We start from the raw sequence: 10,178 nt of genomic DNA, 5'->3' as shown, positions 1-10,178 counted from the left end.
GGACTTCCCTGGTGATCCAGTGGTTAGGACTCAGCGCTTCCACTTCTGGGGGCACTGGTTAAATCCCTAGTCAGGGAATTAACATCCAGCATGCCGCATGGCATGGCCAAAAAAAGAAAGGAAAAAAAAAGGCATCAAAGCATCACATCTCCAGGAGAACATGGGACGCCGTCTTCAGGCAGAAGAAAGTGGTCCCACTCAGACACAGCGACACAGATAAAGAAATACAAACATTTACTGCAAATGCTCTAAGGAAGGACCCAGGACATGAGCTCTGCGGGGCGTTGGGTGTGCACACGTGCATTTAAGAGGCTGTTGGTTTCATGGCTGCTTTTGAAAATCGCATGGACACGAACCCCAAGCCCTCTTGGGCTGAAGGACCACCCCTCTTTGTCCCCGGCATCCTCCCCAGTATAGAGGTAGGTCCGACAGCATCTCTGCCCTGGCAGGCAGGTCCACGCACCCCCCGGCTGCCCCAGCCCTGTCAGCTGCAGCACTTTGATCCAGAAATGCAAGTGTGCATGGAGTGAACAAAAGGTCCCCATCCTGTCTGATACGTGGGAATAAACAACCCAACAAGGATGACCAGAAGCTGAAGAAATCAAACCACACGGTGGCAGGAGGCATCCTCTGAGCCCTGAGGTGAGGGGTGAGGTCACCAGATGAGGGAGGTAACGGTCAGCCTGAGGTCCACGCAGCTCCAGACGCAGGGCCGGACTCTCAGGCTCTGGCTCACAAACTCCTGAGGGAGCCCTCGCATGGTGTCAGAGGCAAAGGAGGAAACCGCGAAGTTCAAGGCTCTGAAAACACACCTCTTCACATGTGGTAGGTAGGACATGCTGTTAATGTTTGCGTCTGTTTATTTGATGTCAGATGGCATAGAAACTGAGGCTGAACACTGATGGGCCACAAACTAGTCTTCATGGACTTGGGACACCCACCCCTCCTCAGACCCTTGCGTGAAGACCCCCACTCCACTCTAGAATCTGTGCTGGGGCAGGTGGAAGGGTCTCCTCTCCCCGGGGCTGCGGAAGGACCTGTGCCCAGGAGAAAGGCTGCTCCAACCAGACCCTCCTTAGGTGCACTGCAGAGTCAGGGCTGACCTGGGCTCTCCCTGCCAATACCTGGGACAGGTAAATCCAGGTACCAGGAACACGTGTGCTAGGCTCTTGTCTGGCACTTGTAACATCAGCTTTATGACTGTGATGTGGTGCATGAGACGTGATGGCCCGAGTCCTGCTGGAACACAAGGGCCTCCTTTGCACATTCTAACCAGGGATGTGCAAAGGAGGTCACAGCTGGACGCAAGGTCATGTGCGTATTGGGCATCTCAAACAGTGAGTGGAAAGGTCACCCACTTCTCCTGCGTGCACTGCAGACACTTCTTTCTCCAATAGTCGGCATCCTGCACCAGAAGGACAAGACACTACTTCTGAGTAGTGAAGGCAGCGGGCCCGCGGGACCTGTTCCCACCTTGCGAAGACCTGCAGGTGAGCTGGTGACCGGTTTATTTCAAAACCACCAGAGTCCTCACGTTAAACTTGGTTGTCGTTTTATTATCTCTCACTTGGTTTCCACCCCAGCATCTGCAAGCAGGAAATGTGCATCGCTCCGTCCCTCCTTCCCCACAGGCACGTGGCTCCACCGTGAGGGCTGGACACCAGGGGCTGTGCAGGACAGGTAAATGGGTGATTACACTTGTGCCCCCTTCAGCATTTTCTAAGGTCTAATTTGAACCTGCATGATTGCATAGGAGTTTAGGGCTATGCAGTCTTTGGTAAATTAACCTAAATTAGGCTAAGCTTTACATTTTGTCATCAAAAATAGGAATCATAACCCAACATGTAAAATTATCATAACAGAAAAATGAGATACTATTACTCAAATGTTCAGTATAGCCTCTGCCACGTGGTAAACACTCAGTGATACTTAACAAATCAAGAAAAGGATACGCTTCCATTCTTTAAAATCCAACCACTATAAGAGAGTAAACACCATGGGCACTGCCCCAGCGCTTAAAAAAATACATATTATACTGTTGAGAGAGAGAAACAGAGAAATAGCGAGTGAGAGAGTAAGAATGCCCTCCAAAGTGGTTATAATTAAGCCATCTGACAAAGACTATAAAACAAGAGCTTTGGGGCTTCCCTGGTGGCGCAGTGGTTGAGAGTCCGCCTGCCGATGCAGGAGACACGGGTTCGTGCCCCGGCCTGGGAAGATCCCACATGCCGCGGAGCGGCTGGTCCCGTGAGCCATGACCGCTGAGCCTGTGCGTCCGGAGCCTGTGCTCCGCAACGGGAGAGGCCACAACAGTGAGAGGCCCGCGTACTGAAAAAAAAAAAAAAAAAAAAAAAAACACAAGAGCTTTGCAGGTCTCTCAAGCAACCCCACCTGAACCCTTGAATCAATTCACCAGATTGAGACACGCCCCATTCTGGCCCCGAGGCACGTTGACCAACATCCAGAGCACATCCAGTTCCCACTTCTCCTTATTCCCTCTTCATCTGCCCCTCCAGTCGTGTGTTCATGAATCATGTCAGTTGTGTGTGTTTCCAAAGTTGTTTAGGGCAATTATATTTGTTATTTAAGTATATTATTTAAATATCAAAACCATTAAAACGTGAATATAAAAGAAAAACAGAGTTTTTAATAAAAATTGTGTCAAATACACTAGAAAAAGTGAGAGGGAATGGCCCAGGGGAGCCTGCTGGTGTTTCCTCAAAGGCAGCAGTGAGAAGAGGCGCTTCACCCACACAGCAGTGGACCCACCTGCCACAAACGCCCCCCCAGGGACACCAGAAGACCACCGGGCGCTCTCCTAGAGCTAAGGGGGAAATTGACGACTGTCCACTCGGAAATCAGTGAGCGGCCAAATCATCCCTCCAGATTGAAGGGAAAATAAAGGCACATTCAAAGACAGGACAGTAAGACTCAGGAAGCCCCCCTGCCAGATGGAGAAAAGGGCATGGTCAGTAAGAAAAAACTGAACCCATGAGCAAGAGCTAAGAGGCCGAGAGAGATGGTAAACAAGGAAATTGATAAACTTAGATAACTTCAGTGAGAGTTTCATAACAAGGAGACACAGAAGTGCTAGATGACTAGTTTCTTAGATAGCCTGGTGGGAAAGGGAGACTGGAATTAAGGATTTCTAGGGTCCCTGGACAATCAGATGATTAATAGAGATATTGATTAGCCTTATCCAATTTATAGTTAGATCTGAATTTAAAACCAACAGCGGGAAAAGAAGGAAGTAAATTGTATTAATGTAATAGAAGATGGGAAAAATGGGGGTGGGAAGCAGCAAAAGCCACAGCAAATAGACAGTAAAATAAGATGAGATTTTGTGACTTAGGGTTTGGCAAAGGTTTCTTGGGACACATATGGTAATAACTGTAAAGAAAAATTGATAAATTGGACATAATTAAAGTGTAAAACTTGTGTTTGTTAAGACACACCATTAAGAATATGAATAGGTAAAACATAGACGGAGAGAAAATATCTGAAAAGCACATACCTAAGAAAGGACCAGTTTGGAGGACGCACAGAGAAATCATACAACTCTATGATAAGACAAACAACTTAATACAGAAGTAATTGAAGATTCACTTCATAAAAGAAGATGTGAGAATAGCCAATAAGCACAATAAAACGTATTCGGCATCATTAATCATCAGGAAAATACAGATTAAATCCGCACTATGACATCACTGAAATGGGACATCCCGCATTTAGGACAGCCCTTTAAATGTGAAACACACACTCACCTACTCACCAGCACAGCCTCTCCTGGCTATTCCCCCAAGAGAAATGAGTGTGTCCACAAGACATCATGTACACAAATGCTCACTGTAGTTTTTTTCCTGACACCCAAAACCCAAGCGGCCCGCTACCCACCAACGGGAGAGCAGACAACAGACAGCGGAGTGTGTTCAGACCACAGGAGCCGCTCCTACTGTCACAGGACCTGGGTCAGTGTCAGGAACAGTCCCTGAGGGAACGAGGTCTCACACAGGAGACACCGATTCCACTCCACACCAAGACCTAGAGGAGGCGAGACCAATTAGGATGGAAAAACAAGGCAGCTGGAAAAGCCAGTGGTTGCCTCTGGGGGGCTGGGGGCACAGAGGGACCGGGAAGGGCCCGAGGGAACTTCATGGCCTGGAGAAATGCCTGTCTTTTTAGAGGGTCAGATTTCATAGGTGGATACGTTTGTCAAAACCCAGGGAAGGTTCATTAAGATGAGGACATTTTCTTTATAATTTACAAATATTTATAATATTTATCTCCAAATTTTAAAAAAAACTATAAACAAATACTGAACTTTAGATAATAATGTGGGTGCTGAAAATTTAGGAGGAAGTGTATGGAGGTCTCTGCTGGCTTCGATATGCGTCGGAAACAGGGTAGACGCGAGGGTGTGTCATGAAGAAGCACAGGGAAGAGTATGAGAGAACCGAGGTGGTGGGTGAACAAGTGTTTGCTATTTTGCCGTGTATTTAAAATTTTTCATTAAAATGTGGACAAAGTTAATGTGAAAAAAATAAATTAAATGGTAAGATTAAGACCAAGTATGCTACCCATCAAACTAAAGGAGACTGATTAGTTCCCTGCATTAGATGCACAGACACAGGCCACCCCTCATGGCATCCTTTCTGTTCGCTAGGAACCAGTTATGGGTCATGCTCAGGGGAAGGGGTCACGCCAGGGCTGGGACCTCAGCATCTCCAGGGGCATCTTAGAAGACCCCTCAGCACCATCCCCTCTGCTCTGGTTCCTGTCTTCCTCAAATGTCTCCTAGTTCTCATCTGAGTGATACTCACAGCCTATGACCACGTGTTTGTCCTAACCTCTCCTCCACGCCCTGCCTTCCCTGGAAGCATCCACTGGAAGCGTTTGGGTGACGACTCCAGGTCTTTCTGCTCTGATGACATGTATATCTGTGCACACTTTTAAATAAAGCCACAGTTTCCCACATGATGAGCAGATGACCTTCATTCTTGTCCTCAGTTGGTCAGCTTAACAGACAAGGGAGGCCATGGCCTCCATCCCCCCGCTGCTCAGACAGGGTCCAGCAAGTGCCCATGTCTACAGATAAAACCTGCACTCTTAGCGGGGACAAGAACTTTTTTTTTTTTTTTTAACAAACCCTTGTGTCGAGGGCTGACTTTCAATAGATGGTAGCGAGGAAGCTGCTTTGCCATGTATGAAATCCCAACCCTGACAAGGTTCTTTTAAAACCCAAACTACTTTTGCATTAACAATGTTTTGAGTATTTAAGAGCTCATTTTTCTCTTGAGCTATAGGTGCAGCTGTAGTAATTCATGTGATGTCTAGTAGGGAGGAGTCTGATCTCTAACAAAGCACAAACCTGCCCAAGGAAAGGATGAGAGCTAAAAGGGAAAATCTGAGTCACGCATCTAGGCTTTAAAATATGTCATGTGATCTCATCTGCAACAAAACCATCCTGGGGTTGACGTGATCCATGGTGTCAAAGAGAAAACTCCAGCCAGAAGGGGCTTCAGAAGAGAATCAACCCTCAGAGAGGCATTTCTGGGCGAGTTCTCAGGGAGCTGTTCTAGCTCTTTTGTTGTAAAGAAAACTGAGGAAGGTATTGATGCTATAAGGAAACTGCAACCAAGGAATTTCCTGCTCAGAGACCACATGCAAATGAAACTAGGAAATATTCTGCTGGGTAGACACAAATGCTGAGAATGCCAATCAATGGAGATGGATGTTATTTGAACCAGGTGATGGGTGGACCATCACCCATCCACCCAAACCACTAAGCTCATCTCTGGCATAAATTAAAACCTGAGTTTCCAATAAAAATATGTGTGTCTTTGCATTCTCTCGCCCTCTCCCAAATGGCGGCCTCAGCAAAAAAGAAGAATAAGAAGGGGAAGTCTGTCTCCCTGACAGACTTTCTGGCTGAGGATGGAGGGAATGGTGGAGGAAGCACCTATGTCCCCAAACCAGACGGCTGAGCTGATGAAACAGACGACCTAGAAGGACATGTTTCAACTACTGGCATAGTAATGATGATGACGTGTATAGGGCACCTCCAGCTGACCGTTCCATCCTGCCCACTGCTCCACGGGCTGCTTGGGAACCCGAGCCATTGACTGGAGCCATCTTCCCCAATCGCCACCCTACACTGCTTTCCGAGGGGACCTGCCCTAGATGTGACAGAAGGCTCCATTAAGGGATTCTTTGGACGATTAAACATCAGTGCAGTGCGTTTACCACGTGAACCCAGCCATCCTGAGAGGTTGAAAGGTTTTGGTTATGCTGAGTTTGAGGACCTGGATTCCTTGCTCAGTGCCCTGAGCCTCAGTGAAGCGTCTCTAGGTAACAGGAGAATTCGAGTGGACGTTGCTGATCAAGCACAGGGTAAAGCCAGGGATGATTGTTCTTTCGGCTGAGATAGAAATCGGGATTCTGAAGAAACAGATACAGATTGGAGGCCCGTCGTGCTGCAGCTTTGATGGCTACACACCCAGAAGAGGTGATGAAGGCTTAGAGACAAATATAGAGATCATTATTATTCAGACCGATATCGTGATGGGTATAGGGACAGTTACCGTGATGGTCCACGCCAGGACATGGATCGATATGGAGCCAAGATTGCTATGATCACGGAGGCAGCAGAGATTACAGTAATGGCTGCTATGCCAGGATGGGCAGTGGAAGAAGAGCGTTTGATAGTGAGTGCCACAGGGTGACGTCTACAGAGGAGGTGAAGACGGCTATAAAGACAGATAAGACAGACAGGATGACCAGTCACGGAGCTCTAGAGATGCATACTCTTGGGATGACTGTAGGCATGATGATAGATGGCCCCCCAGACACTCAAACTGAACCTAACGCCTCGGAGTACTCCTAAAGAAGACGATTCCTCTGCTACCACGTCCCAGTCCAGTCGAGCAGCCTCTCTGTTTGGAGGAGGAAAGCCTGTGGGCACAACTGCTAGAGAACAAGTAGAAGAGCCACCATAGAAGGAACAGGAGAAACTGCAGCATCAGCTGGATGAGCCAAAGCTAGAACAACGGCCTCTGGAGAGATACCCAAGCTGGCAAAGTGAAGAAACTCAGGAACGGGAATGGTCAAGGACAGGAGGTGAGTCATCATGGACTAGGACCTCAGCCACACCTGGCAGAAACGCACGAAGGAGAAAGAGTGAGAAGTCTCTAGAAAATGAAACACCCAATAAAGAGGAAAACTGTCCGTCTCTAACTTCTAAGCCTCCCAAACCTGAACAGCCTCTAAAGGTAATGCCAGCCCCTCCACAAAAGGAGAATGCTTGGGTGAAGCAAAGTTCTAACCCTGCTGCTCAATCTCAGAGCTCAGACGTAGAGCAGCAGTCCCCTACAAGTGGTGGAGGGAAAGTAGTTACAGCTCAACCATCTGAGGAAGGACCAGCAAGGAAAGATGAAAACAGAGTAGATGGAGTGAGTGTCCCAAAAGGCCAGACTGTTAACTCCAGCCGTGGTCCAGGAAATGGAGGGAACAAAGACCACTGGAAGGGGTCAGATAGGAAAGCTGGCAAAAAGGATCAAGATGCCAGATCTGCACCTGAGCCAAAGAAAACTGAAGAAGATCCAGCCTCGAAGTTCAGGTCTGCAAGGAAGTATGCTGCTCTCACCATTGATGGTGAAGATGAAAATGAGGGAGAAGATTACACCAAATAGACCTCTGCATTCTGTGCTTTCTCCTAGACTCTCTCCCTGCTGGAACATTCGAGAGCAAATCAAACCTCTATCCAGATAAGAAAAAATAAAACTCACCATCTCTGGAAAAGAAAAATTTGTAAAAAGCACATACTCTTCCCATTCTCAAAGAGGTGTCTTCACTTTGTTTCTTAGAGACCTCCAACCCCATGTAAACTGTCTAGTTGTAAAGTGCACTCGACACCCAACCACACACTCCAGAGTTGCTGGGACACTCACGATGTTCTCTTCACAATTTCTCTACAGTCCTGGGATTGTTGATTATAATACTAACTGTATATTTACCTTAGAAGCTTTCTAAAAATCCAGTATGAACAAATTCACAAGTCAGAAAAGGTATTGTCAAATTATGCATCCTGTTTTTGAATTCAGGACTGATGGTCACTAGCTCTGGCAGATGAAAGATGGGGGTCACCTTCCTTGACATGCCTTCCATGGAGAAATGGGGTCTATGTCCCCTCCCCTTGGACCTGGGCCAGCTCTGTGACTGCTGACTAACAGAACGCAGAGAAATGATGTGACTTTCCAAATCCAGGTCTTAAAAGAATGGCAACTTCCTCTTCTGGTCTCTTGGAAAACTCACTCTTGGAGCCCAGGGTAACCGTGGAAGAAATGTGACTCTCTTGCTGGAAAGATCATCTAGACAGACCTTTAGACAAACGGAGGGGATGAGAGGCCCAGATGGGTCTGCCTTCCAGCCATCCCCTTCAAGGTACCTGAGAAGTGAGAGAGAAATCCACGTGAAAAGTGGACCCTCCTGCTGCAGCCACCTAGCCTGGCATGGATCAGTGAAACCTACTCAGAAAATCCCTTCCTGCACTCCTGAACCTACAAACCTTGAGCAAATAAATGGTTTGTTTCAAAGTATGAAGTTTGGAGATAATTTATTTCACAGTAATATCTTCCAGGAACTGAATTTGGTCCAGGGAATGGGGACCCACCATACCAAAAACTTCAGACAAGTGGCTGGAAGGGCCTTGAGCTGATGGTGGATGAGGGTTTGAAGGACAGTAAGGAGATCGTCATTTGGGGGCTAGAGAGAAGGCAGCCCGTACTACACCGCAGCAGAAAATCCAGCTGCAATGCATCCCATGGCAGCACAGAGAGGAGAAAATATACTTACTGAGCTGGTGGATTTGGTGACAGATATTTCCTGGCAGAAAGCTGAAAGTACCAACAAATTTCCTAGACACATATGATAGGATACAGACAGAGCGATGAGGGTATAAAAATATAAATAAATAAATAAGAAATATTTAGTTTTCAGACAGAATTAGAGGAAACATAAGCTGGGACCTGCTGAGTCAAAAAATAAAACTGCCTCTTGACTGGAGCCTCTTCAGTCTGCAAAAGACTCTCAAAATAAGAAATGACCTCAGGGAAAACATCAAACCAGGGTGAGCACAGTTAAATGGTGGCCTTAGTATGAAGATCTCCGGGGGTAGTTGTAAGACCCTTTGTTGAGACCTTAGAAGAATGTCAAGACATGTACATTAAGATCTCTAAGAATCTTAAGAATCCTTTCAACTTGACTAGAATGTTGCTGAGGATCTTATGACCCTGGCCCCGTAGCTCCTGACGTGCAGTCCTGGAAGGGCCGGTTCCAGAAAGAGATGTGGTATAAAAAGAATATATTATAATCTGATACACAGGAATCCCACAAGGTTTTTAAAGAAAATATATCCCCTAAGACTGAAAGAGGCAGAGACAGGACAAATACAGGACTTTGACTTTCCCCCAATTTTCACACACAGGAAGCAGGCAGAGAAGTCTTCTGATCTAGAAACATCCTGCCATTTCTTATGGAAAAGGAAGGATGTCTCAGAGGACAGAACCAAGTGCAGGAAGGTCCCAATCAAGTAACTGGCAACATGTGCCTGGTTGGACGTCAGGGTTGCTGGGGACCAGTGACTTCACATGCTCTCCGCTGTCCCATTTTTTGAGCAGGCATGTCTACTTTCTCCTGTGCACATCTCACCATTTTACACTGGACGCGAGAGGGAAAGATAATTTGTCTTCTTAGCTCAGAGCTTTTAAGATCGAAAGGAACCCTTTTAATGGAATCCTGCCCAAGGATCCTTATCCATTGGTCTGATTTAGTTTAGGAAATCCTGGACTTTGAGCCTGAACCTGGTGTTGTAATGAGATTAAACTTGCAGGGATCTTGGGAGGGAAGATGAGTCTATTTCACATGTAGGGGAAATGCAAACAGTTGCTGGCCAGAGAGGCCACTGAGGCCGTTTCAAGATGGATATAAAGGCACTCACTCTCCCTGCTTTGGGGTGTGGGACATCTGTCACCTCTCCTGAAATCTGGACAAGGCTTGTGACTGCTTCACGTGACAGAATGTGGCACATATGGCCCCCGTTGCCAGATGCAGACGTAAGAGGTGAGGGAGGCCTCCACTCTCTCTCTTTTGGAAGACCCGCTGGGTCACCATGTCAGCAGTCC

General features: G+C 47.0%; 1 pseudogene across 1 annotated transcript; it reads left to right on the top strand.

Moving 5' to 3' along the window:
* The first annotated feature begins 5,864 nt into the window (after nt 1-5,864).
* LOC308615664 (eukaryotic translation initiation factor 4B-like) lies at nt 5,865-7,688 on the top strand (annotated as a pseudogene). The gene has a single exon. The product of its transcript is annotated as a eukaryotic translation initiation factor 4B-like (transcript).
* Nucleotides 7,689-10,178: the final 2,490 nt, after the last annotated feature.

This window comes from Mesoplodon bidens (assembly GCF_964165515.1).
Source record: "Mesoplodon bidens genome assembly, chromosome: 4".
NCBI lineage: Eukaryota > Metazoa > Chordata > Mammalia > Artiodactyla > Ziphiidae > Mesoplodon > Mesoplodon bidens.
Note: the sequence above shows the minus strand (reverse complement) of the source record. Positions and strands in the feature narration are given on the sequence as shown.